Below are 9,670 nucleotides of genomic sequence, written 5' to 3'. Positions count from 1 at the left end.
GCAAGAAATGCATATATTTGGAAATTCAGCTAAACAGAATGGAATTATCAGCAGACTGCAATGCAAATTGGAATATCTCGTCTGAATGCAAAAGAAATCCTGGATGGAACGTCAGTATCAAGTTTGCACTAACGTGCACTCATCACAACAAAATGATTAAATCAGCAAGAAGATAAATTGTGTGCAAGATTGACAGAATATTATCAGAGGTATGGATCAGATACAAGTTTAATTTTTCGTTAGGGATGATTTTGGAACTCGATGTACCTGGAAGCAAGAAAAAATATGGCATATACTCAGAAAGGAGGATAGTCCAGTAAAACCCCGTTTCATACAAGAAATCGATAGCAAAAATATTCAGATGGTTATATATGTCGGAATCGGTCCGCATGTCACAATAAGAAGTTTATGGTGTAAGCAACGCAGTCTTCCCTCACAAGATACAAGAGAAGCTTCCAAGGCAAGATTCAGCTATCTTCCTCAGTATGATATATGGATGATTTTTCGCACAAGGTACTCCGCCTTCTTCAGTAAGCAACCGCAAAAGCTTCCAGCATTAGGTACTGAGTCTTTCCACAACAAAGTCTTTAAGGGGGTAAGCTTCTGAAGCACAATATTCAGTCTTCTTCAGTAAGCTGTCCGATGAAAGTTTCGAGCACAAGCCAGCAAATATTCATCAGTAAGACATTGGTACAAGGTAGTATGTTGTAAATTGACAGCATATAGCAGTGAATCCCAAGAATCAGATCCGCAACATTTTGGTCAGAATCAAGAATCAGTCAGAATACACGTCTGTCTCGGAATCAGGACCTCATATATATGCAATGAGCATACCATCAAGATCTTACAAGTCACTCGGATGAGGATCTGACAACCACGTGAGGATGGTTACGAGAATGAAGCCAGTATACACCATAGTGTGACAAAGGAGTATGTGGATTGACGACATCAATGAGCTCAATACAAGTACCCGTCAACCTGGAAAATGATCTTGATGAGCCCTTGTCCCCTTTTTTCGCCAATGATGGCACCACGCCTGTGATTTGAGCTGTTTCTAGCTATCCAGGGTGGATGCCGATTTTTGTTTCTCTCTTCAACGTCTGTCATGAGTCTGAGCTGCTTTTGGGCCGTCTCGTACAACTGTTGAGTTTCTTTTTGTGACAGTAGCCCTATAGCTGCTTTTTGGCTATTTTAGGGAGCTGCCAGCTTCTTCTTATCGACCCGGTCTCATGCTCTGAGCTGCTTTTCGGCCGTCCTGAGCCGTGGTTATTTCAATAATGTGCCAGATCTGAGTTGTAAAGACCGTTCTGGTGGCTACTGATATATTTGCCGATTTCTTGCAAGGGTTTCGGATGATCATTTCCCAACAATCAGAACTTGAGAGGTGTTGAACCTGCCATTTAATGGGTTACCTTATCAGAAAAATGAGGATAAACTACAATTGCTGAAAAATTGCACCGACAGTACCTATGGTCATACAAAGAAACAATATGGCCCAGCTCTTTCAGCCAAAGATCCAGACCAAGAAAACAATAATGAAGCAGCAAGGCCAGTGAGGCAGGTATGAAAATTGTATACGAGCCCCATGGTGCATATCCCCCGGACAGTCCAAGTTAGTATTGATCCACATGGATATGCCTACAGCATGAGTAATCGACATGAGGAATAACAGTCTGGAAGCCTGAGTCCTTACTTATATAAATCATCATGGGTAGCCTGTCGTGAACAAAAATTTTCCGTCAGAACCACCGTCAGTCAAGTCTGCAGATATAATCCTACATGCCAAACCCTTTATGCTGGCCACGACAGGAGACAATCAAATATTTGGTACAGACCTGATACTCACGACAGTGGACCCAGTTAAGATGATTTTAAAACTTTTGCAATGAGTCAGAATCTGTCAGGAAACTGTTATGTTTTAACTCACTATTTGGAACCCAAAGGACTTGCATTTAGTGGAGAAACCCAATGCAATGAGTCAGAGCTTGAGTTTTCATCAGAAAAATCTGATCATCATTACATGAAAGGTTGTCAGTGCCGGGTGGCACACCCAGCGGAAATCACTTTTGGATTTGTGAGACGGACATATATTTCAGTCGTGATGATCAAATCACACTCAGCTAGTCAGCAGATCTAAAAAGAAATTGGAGCCTATATAAGCATGAACAAGCAAGGTAAGATCTGTCAGAAGGTGGATACAGCAAAGCAAACCACCCAGGGCTAGTCAGATAAAAATTTAGTTGGGAACAACAATGAAGGAAAAAGGATACCCGAGTTGGAAACGGTTTCTTTAAGTCAAAATATTCATACTAGTTCCCTGAGCAACCAAATATCGAGGACGAGATTTCTTTAAGGGGGTAAGGTTTGTGACAGCCTGATTTTTGGCCCTTTCTTTTTCTTTTGTTTTTCCGAGGTTATTGCCTGAGTTTTCTTTTTCCGTGGCTTTGTGGTCTGGAAACTGAAGAAGATGCCCTCTTCTTTGCTTCCAGAGTGGCTTGTCATTTCCAAATCTTTCCCTAGACCCTGTCATTTCCATCCTAGCTCACATCCCAATATTCTTTTTATTGGGAATATTCCTTTTCTATTAAAGGAATAACCCAAATTGCCCTAGGTTGTGAAGCAACCTATATTTCCATCACTCCAAAAATTCCCAAATAATTCTCATAAATTGTTTGGGTCATATCTTGATCAAATATGGTTAAACGTTTCATTTCCATGTTCAAAAATAATTCCCCAATATTCCTTTTCCTGTTCTGCCCTGAATGGCACTTTGTGAAGGAAGTGTCATTTATATTTCTCCTATTGAGTCCCAACATTTTTGGGCATGTTTATATGTCCAAATAATTGCCTCATGCAAAAGTTCAAATTTATTTGCCTAGCCAATCTTCCTCAGTGAATTTTCAAAGTTTCTGTCAAACAAAAGGCTTTGTGAAGTAAGTACTAGCTAGGAGCACCCAAATGAGTTGAACTTTTGCACACTCCTTAATGTGCTCATATTAATCCCCTTAACCCATTTTCAGCACCATCCAATCATCTATGTGAGCACAGGAGCAACTCTTTGTTTCTGGCAATATTTTCAGGTTGTGAAGCAAGCGTATTTTACATTGCTTCAAAAATCCTGATAAATTACCAGATCATTCTTATACCCATAAAACATCTCTCCACCCAATTTGGCATCATTTCATTGATCCATTTGACCACCATAATTATTCCAAGTTTCTGGTCAGCAGAGATGTTTGTGAAGCAAGTGCTATTTCGGTTTGTCCATTTGGCATGAGCTTTTTAAAGCATCTTGATATGACCAAATGACTAAGCCTTGCCCAATTTGAGCTCAAGTGGACACTCCATGTGAGTGCACCATCATAATCTTCATTTCTGGACCATTGTGACAGTTGCAAAGCAACTATATTAAGGCCTGGTCCATTTCTCCTAAACCTCCCCAGGACTGTAGTCCTTCCTAGCCTAAACACCCCAGACAACTTCTTTGGCTTCAAGTAACTCCCTGTTGATCACATTGAGCTGGTAAAGTTTACTGCAGTAAACTTCAGAGCTCACTAACTATCTAACCCTAGTTGTTTTCACCAATTTACCACCACAGATCAAACCTACCTTGGAAGGACTATCAGCTAGACAACGTTCTGGGTGTTGTAGATAATTTAATGCCCATGTTGACGTGGTGACCAAGCAGCTGGCAGCTGCCATCCCCGAGCCCTCCCGAGCTCACCTCTTGCATCAACACTTCCCCAGGAGCCCGCCCATGCCCTCGCCTGAGCTTCTAGAGCTCTCCTCGACCCCCAAAGCCGCCATGGCCGCCGCCCCCTCCGGGTTAAATTGGCCCAACGCCGAGTCTCCCCCTCTGTTCGTCCACCACCACTGGCTTCTCCACCTCCCATAGGGCCTCCCCAACCCATTCGCTCATTGCCGGAGCCTCTGTGGTCGCCGTCCCCAATCTTAGCCACCGCCGTCTGCAACTCCTGCCACTGCGCGGTGCCGCGTCCACACCCCTACCCGGTGCTCCCTCTGCCCTGGGATGGAGGCGGCACGCCAACCTGAAGCCGCCGGTGCCCTCGCTTGGCCTAGAGCGGCCGGAGTCGGCGGGGCCAGCACCAGTAGCGCCCCTGCCTTCTCCTCTGTTCTCTGTCGTGGCCAGGCACGGGAGGAAGAACAAGGAGGCCAGGAGGAGGGAGAAGGATAAGGTGGGGCCCACCCGTCAGTCCCTTAGGCGTTGACCAGCCCCGGCCCCGCCACTGCCATGCTGGATAAGTGGAAGCGTATTCCCCCGAATATGCTTTCCATTTTTCTGTTTTGGCCCAGACTGTAAAATAAATTTTTACAGATAGGTCCCTAGTAGTAAAACACTTATATCTTTTTATCCGTAACTTCGTTTAAGGTGAAGCCAACACTCACTTCTTCATTTCGTCGAGCCCGTTCTGTTGGTTTCATTTTCACTATGGTTTGACACTGTGAAAATGACCTTTATGCCCTTGCCCTTTGTTGGGTGGTACGTGCGACATATGCCAACGAGTGACTTATCATTGTGGGAGCCAATAAGACATCGCCGGTGCCTGTAAACAGGATGAGGCGAAGACATGCATGCCAGCAGATCTTACCCAGGTTCAGGACTCTCCGTGGAGATAACACCCCTAGTCCTGCTCTGCGGGGTCTCCGCATGATCACTAGATCAACAAGTGGCTACAAGAGGCTCCTTGAGCTATTTGGCGAGAGGAAGAAGAAGGGCAAGGCTAGCTTTCTTCTCCCATCAATGTTGTGTCTAAAACTATCAGTGTCCAACCCTTTGCATGGGTGCCCTGGGGGGTTTATATAGGCCTACCCCCCAGGGGTACAATGGTAATCCGGCTAGGTGTGGGCCCCAGCCGTCAATGTCTACGTTCATCGGCTTCTCCGCTGACCGCTGGGGCCCGCCGACTGGTGGGTCCCGCCGGCTGCCGGCCTCCTGGTCGACAGGTAGGTCCCACCGCTTGGGGGTCTTGTCGGGGGCTGGTTACTATTGCCTCACTCTTGATGATGAGGGCTTTGTCGAGGTAAGCATGGCTACAGTGCCGCCACCTGGCGGGTTCTCACTGTAGCCTTACCTCGTCTTGCCTCCTTAATGGTGCGCATACTTCGAGGGAGGGAGCGAGCCGGCTGGTGAGAGCCGGCTACGTCCCAGGCCGACTAGGGGAAGCATGGACGCCTTCGGATGTCTCTTTGACTGAAGGGGCCCGCCGCCTGCGGGCCGTACTGACAGCCTATCGTGGGTGGCGTCACGGTCAGCATGGAAACAGTGCCCCGCCGGACGGGTCGTGGTTTCCCCGTACGGCTTACCATGCGTGCTCCGGGATTCGGGGGTGGCAGGCCTCTCTGTTGCCACGCCGCGTCCCATCTCCGTTATGTGGTTGCAGACTTTGAGGGCGCGATCTTGGCCGCCTGTCGGGGGCTGGCTTCTTGGAGTCGGTCATCTCGTGGCCGGCTTCTTGGAGTCGGCCCTCTCGCGGCTTTCTTCATGAGGGTTTTAGGGCCGGGCCACCTTCTGGTAGTTGGCTTGTGGGATAGCCGGCCGGGGGAAGGCGGCCCCGTGTCTTGGGTGCTTGAAGGCTCGATCAGCCTGTTATTTTTTGAAGAGTCAGTGGGAGCCGGCTAGGCTACCCGTGGTCATTTACTTCGACAGTAGTCCCCGAAGCTAGTTGGGCTTCATGGCTGAAAGGGGAACGAGAAGCTCAATCAGCTTCCTATCCTGAAGATCCGGCAGCTAGGAGCTGGCTTTGCGCAGGTGTGCCGCCTCGGCAATATTATTTGAAGTCTGAAGGCGGGAACCAACTGGCGCGCAAGCCAGGCTGTGGGCTGGCCGCCCGCCGCCTGCGCGCCACATGGCGCCCTTCCGCTGGAAGGGCCTGCCAGCCCACGCGCGCGACGGGACATCGCCGCAGACCGGGGCCCGCCACTTCCATGCCTCAGCCCAAGTGTGGATCTTCTATGGCCCGAGGGGGCTGCTCGCCTTCCGGCGGCAGTTTCCACACGTCGTTAAGGCGCGATAATCGCGGGGCATGGGGGAGTGGGCGCAGTTAATCCCACGTACCCCCACGCCTCGCCTCCTCGGCTTCGCCGCACGAGGCTATAAGTAGGGGGAGGAGGGGAGCGGCAGACGCTCGCACGCTCGCCCTCGCTCCGCCATTTTCTTTCTCTTCGTTCTCTCTGTTGCCGCAGCTGCTCTTCACCGCGCCAGCATTCCACCAACCTTCTTGGCGCACCGTAGCCTTGCCGCAGCCGAATCGCGTGCCCTCCGCCGCTGCGCTTTCCCCGTCGCTTCTCCGTCCTCATGGCTCCAACGTCCATGAGGACCACGTCGACTTCCTCCACAAGACGCGGTGGTTGCCGGACAAAGACTATGTGCGGGTTCGTCTCGCGCCGGAGAGGGAGATCTCGCCGGCGCCGGAAGAGGGCGAGCGGGTAATCTTCCGCTCGCACTGTCTGCGTGGCGTCGGCCTGCCGGCGAGCAGTTTCTTCCGCTCCTTCATCGAGTTCTATCATCTCCAGCCGCACCACCTCACTCCAAACACGGTGGTGCTGCTGTCGGTCTTCGTCACTCTGTGTGAAGGCTTCCTCGGTGTCCTCCCCACCCTCGAACTTTGGGGGGAGTTCTTCCAGTCCAAGCTTGGCACCGTCGTTGCGGGCGTGCCTGCCCCATGCGGCGCCTTCATCGCCATGCGAAGATCGACGGTCGACAACCCATTTCCGCCCATCGCGCTGATCCAGTCGGTGAAGCTCTGGCAAAAATCTCACTTCTACGTGAAGAACGTCGCTCCGCAAGGCGACTTCATCAATCTGCCGACTTACATAGCCGGCCCGCCGGCTGGGAGGCAGCCTTCGTGGTCCTACCGGGCCAGGTCGCTGACGTCGGCTGGGGCTGGCTCCGTCGCCCTGCTCTGGGTGTTGGTCTAGTCGGAGGGCCTGACCAGGTCCGACCTGATAGCCGCCTTCGTGGAGCGCCGGGTGCTCCCGCTCCAAGGCCGCCCTCACATGATTTGCCAGATGAGCCGTTGTTTTGACCCTAGTCGGCTAAGCACCAAGGAGATGCCTCATGACAAGGTATCTTACATGGTGAATTATATCGCCAGGTTCGGCAAGGAGCCGTATTCTCGCGCCAATCCCCCACCTATGGTAAGCCTTCCTTCTTTTCTTCTTCTCTTGTTGCCGAGTTCTCACTAGCCGGCTCCTGACCAGTCGGCTTGTTTTTAATCAGAACCCCCTCCTTCATCCGGCAGCCGGAACCGTGGGGGCGGAATGCCAGTTCGCTCCCGACCGTGCGACGGACGACTTGGTTGACCCTGACTTGGGGCGGCCGCCCTAGACGACGATGCCGTAGGGGGAGGCGGCAAGGCAGGCGGGTCCGGTCTCTCCGCCGGCTTCGAGGACTGGCCGGATGATGACGAGGCCGAAGCTATTCTGCGCCGCCAGCCGGCATCCGATCATCAAGGCGCGGGCTCATCTGCCGCGCCGGCTGCTCGGGGCGGCGCACGGAAACACCGGGCGGTGCCGGCCCTCTTCGGCAGTCAGCCGAAGAAGCCCAAGGGTTCTGCAGCAGCGACCAAACGGGACGAGGTGGCCGCGAAGGCAGCCTGCTTCCGCCAGGTGGTGAATGAGCCGCAGGCAGTTTCGGCGTAAGTGTAAATTCTCTCACGCCTTTCTTTTTTGCTCTTTGGTTGGTGTTCTTCTAAGCCTTTCCTTTACTTATCAAACATGGCTCTGCTTTCTCTCGAGCGGACTACTGCCGCCTCCGTAGTTGGAGGGGCGAGAGGATCTGCGGGCTCCCGCCGCGTGGACCCCCGTGCCGATCTCCTAGAGGCGACGGAGCGGAACACGCGGGAGGCGCGGGAGGACTGGGAGGCGAAGGAGAAGAGGGCGGCCGCCGCCAGGGCGGCTCAGGAGACGACGGAGGAGTCGGCAGAGGCGCAGGCTGACGCGGCGGCCAAGGCTCAAGCGGAGGCCGCGGCCGCGGAGAGGGCGGCGGAGGCCCTGCGTAGCCAGCCTCCACAGCTCATCATCCCCCTCCGCACCGTGGCCCCCGATATCCCAGTCCCCTCGCCAGAGGAAGCCGGCCGCGACTAGTCGGTGATGGAGAGGGAGGAGGGCGACACAGTCGTCCCAGAGGGAGATACCGCCATCATTGGCCGGGATGGGCCAAGGCGGCCGGCCCGAGGCGCCTCCTGAGCAGCCGGCTGGAGGCGAGCTGACTGTGAGGGCGGATCTTGTGGTCCTGTCGCCGTCTCGTCGGCGCGCAGGGAAGGCGACCTCAGAGCCAGAGCCGTAGAAGGCCGCGGGCTCCAGCTCGTTGGCCCAGGATCTGGAGACGGCCAGCGTCAGCTTGCCAGGGTGGACGCTGGGTGGTGGGACGGCCATGCTGAATGTGGCGGCGCAGGACGTCCAGAGTCGGCTTCAATCCCAGGCCGCCACGCTGAAGCAGTATACTCAAGAATTTCTTGCAACGCGGTCGGCCATTCGGGTGAGCCTTCTCGCTTTTCGTCGATTGCTCTTGATTTCTTCTGTGGGGGCGCGTCAGTGCACCCACTGGGTGTAGTCCCCGAGTTCAGAGTCGGCTGCTGAGCAGGTGGCTTGGAACTTCTTAGTAGACTCTGATTGATGTCTTGTTCTTATTCGCACGTTTGTCCTATTTGCAGGACTATCACAACCTCCACGCGGATACCTCTAACTCCCAGGCCCAGGAGATGAATTAGAAGACCGCTGATCTCACTGAGAGCCAGAGTAAGTGCTTCAATTTTTTATCTCATGTGGGGGCGCGTCAGCTCACCAACTCGGTGTATTGCTCGAGATTCGGGATGACTACTGAGTAGTCGGGTCAGATCTTTCCTGACGACTTCTTCCTTATTGCTTTTTTCTTCTTCTTCATATCTGCAGAGGCCAATGCCAACTTGAGGGAGCAGCTAGGTGGGGCCCAGACCGCCCTTCGCGCCAAGGAGGTCGAGTACAATGCCTTGGCTCAGGAACCTGATCGCCGGGCCAAGAAACTGGATGACCAGGAGGAGAACCACAAGGCGGCCCTGAAGACGGCACAGGACAGCGAGGCCGCCCTCAAAGCCGAATATGAGACCGAAGCGGCGAGCTGGGCCAAGGCAAGGCAGGCGCTGAGCGAAGGCTATAGCCGGATTGAAGATTTGATTGACGGTAGGCCGCCTTCTTGTTCGTCCCTTTGCTCGCCCCTGTCATCTGGTTTGTCTTCTGATTTGTTCTACTTCTTTCTTCTTTGTGCAGAATACTTCCCCGGTTACTTCGTTGCTGCCAACCAAACCATCGAAGCTCACCGTGATGCACGACGGCAGGCTGGGGTTGAGATCACACCGGACGCCAGCCGGTTGCTTGAAGAGCAGCTTCTAGTGATTCAAGCCCGCCTCCAGCCGGCTTACCATATGTTCCGCCGTCTTCAGCGTGCCGGGGCGCAGGTGCTGGCCGCCCTCTGGCCCAGCGAGGTGGTTCCCCGCACCCCCAGTCGGACTGCCAACTGGCTGGAGGTAGCAGTCGGCCGCTTCGAGGCCTGGAAGGCTTCTGCAGCCCGGTCCGGGGCTCAGCGGCCGCTAGAGTTCGTCCGGGCTTGGTATCTTGGGCTGAATTTGGCCTAGCTGAGCACCTGGCGGCAGGAGGCTAACGAGGAGCTGGA

Source organism: Triticum aestivum, chromosome 1B (genome assembly GCF_018294505.1).
Source record: "Triticum aestivum cultivar Chinese Spring chromosome 1B, IWGSC CS RefSeq v2.1, whole genome shotgun sequence".
Classification (NCBI taxonomy): Eukaryota; Viridiplantae; Streptophyta; class Magnoliopsida; order Poales; family Poaceae; genus Triticum; species Triticum aestivum.
This window is presented reverse-complemented; position numbering follows the sequence as displayed.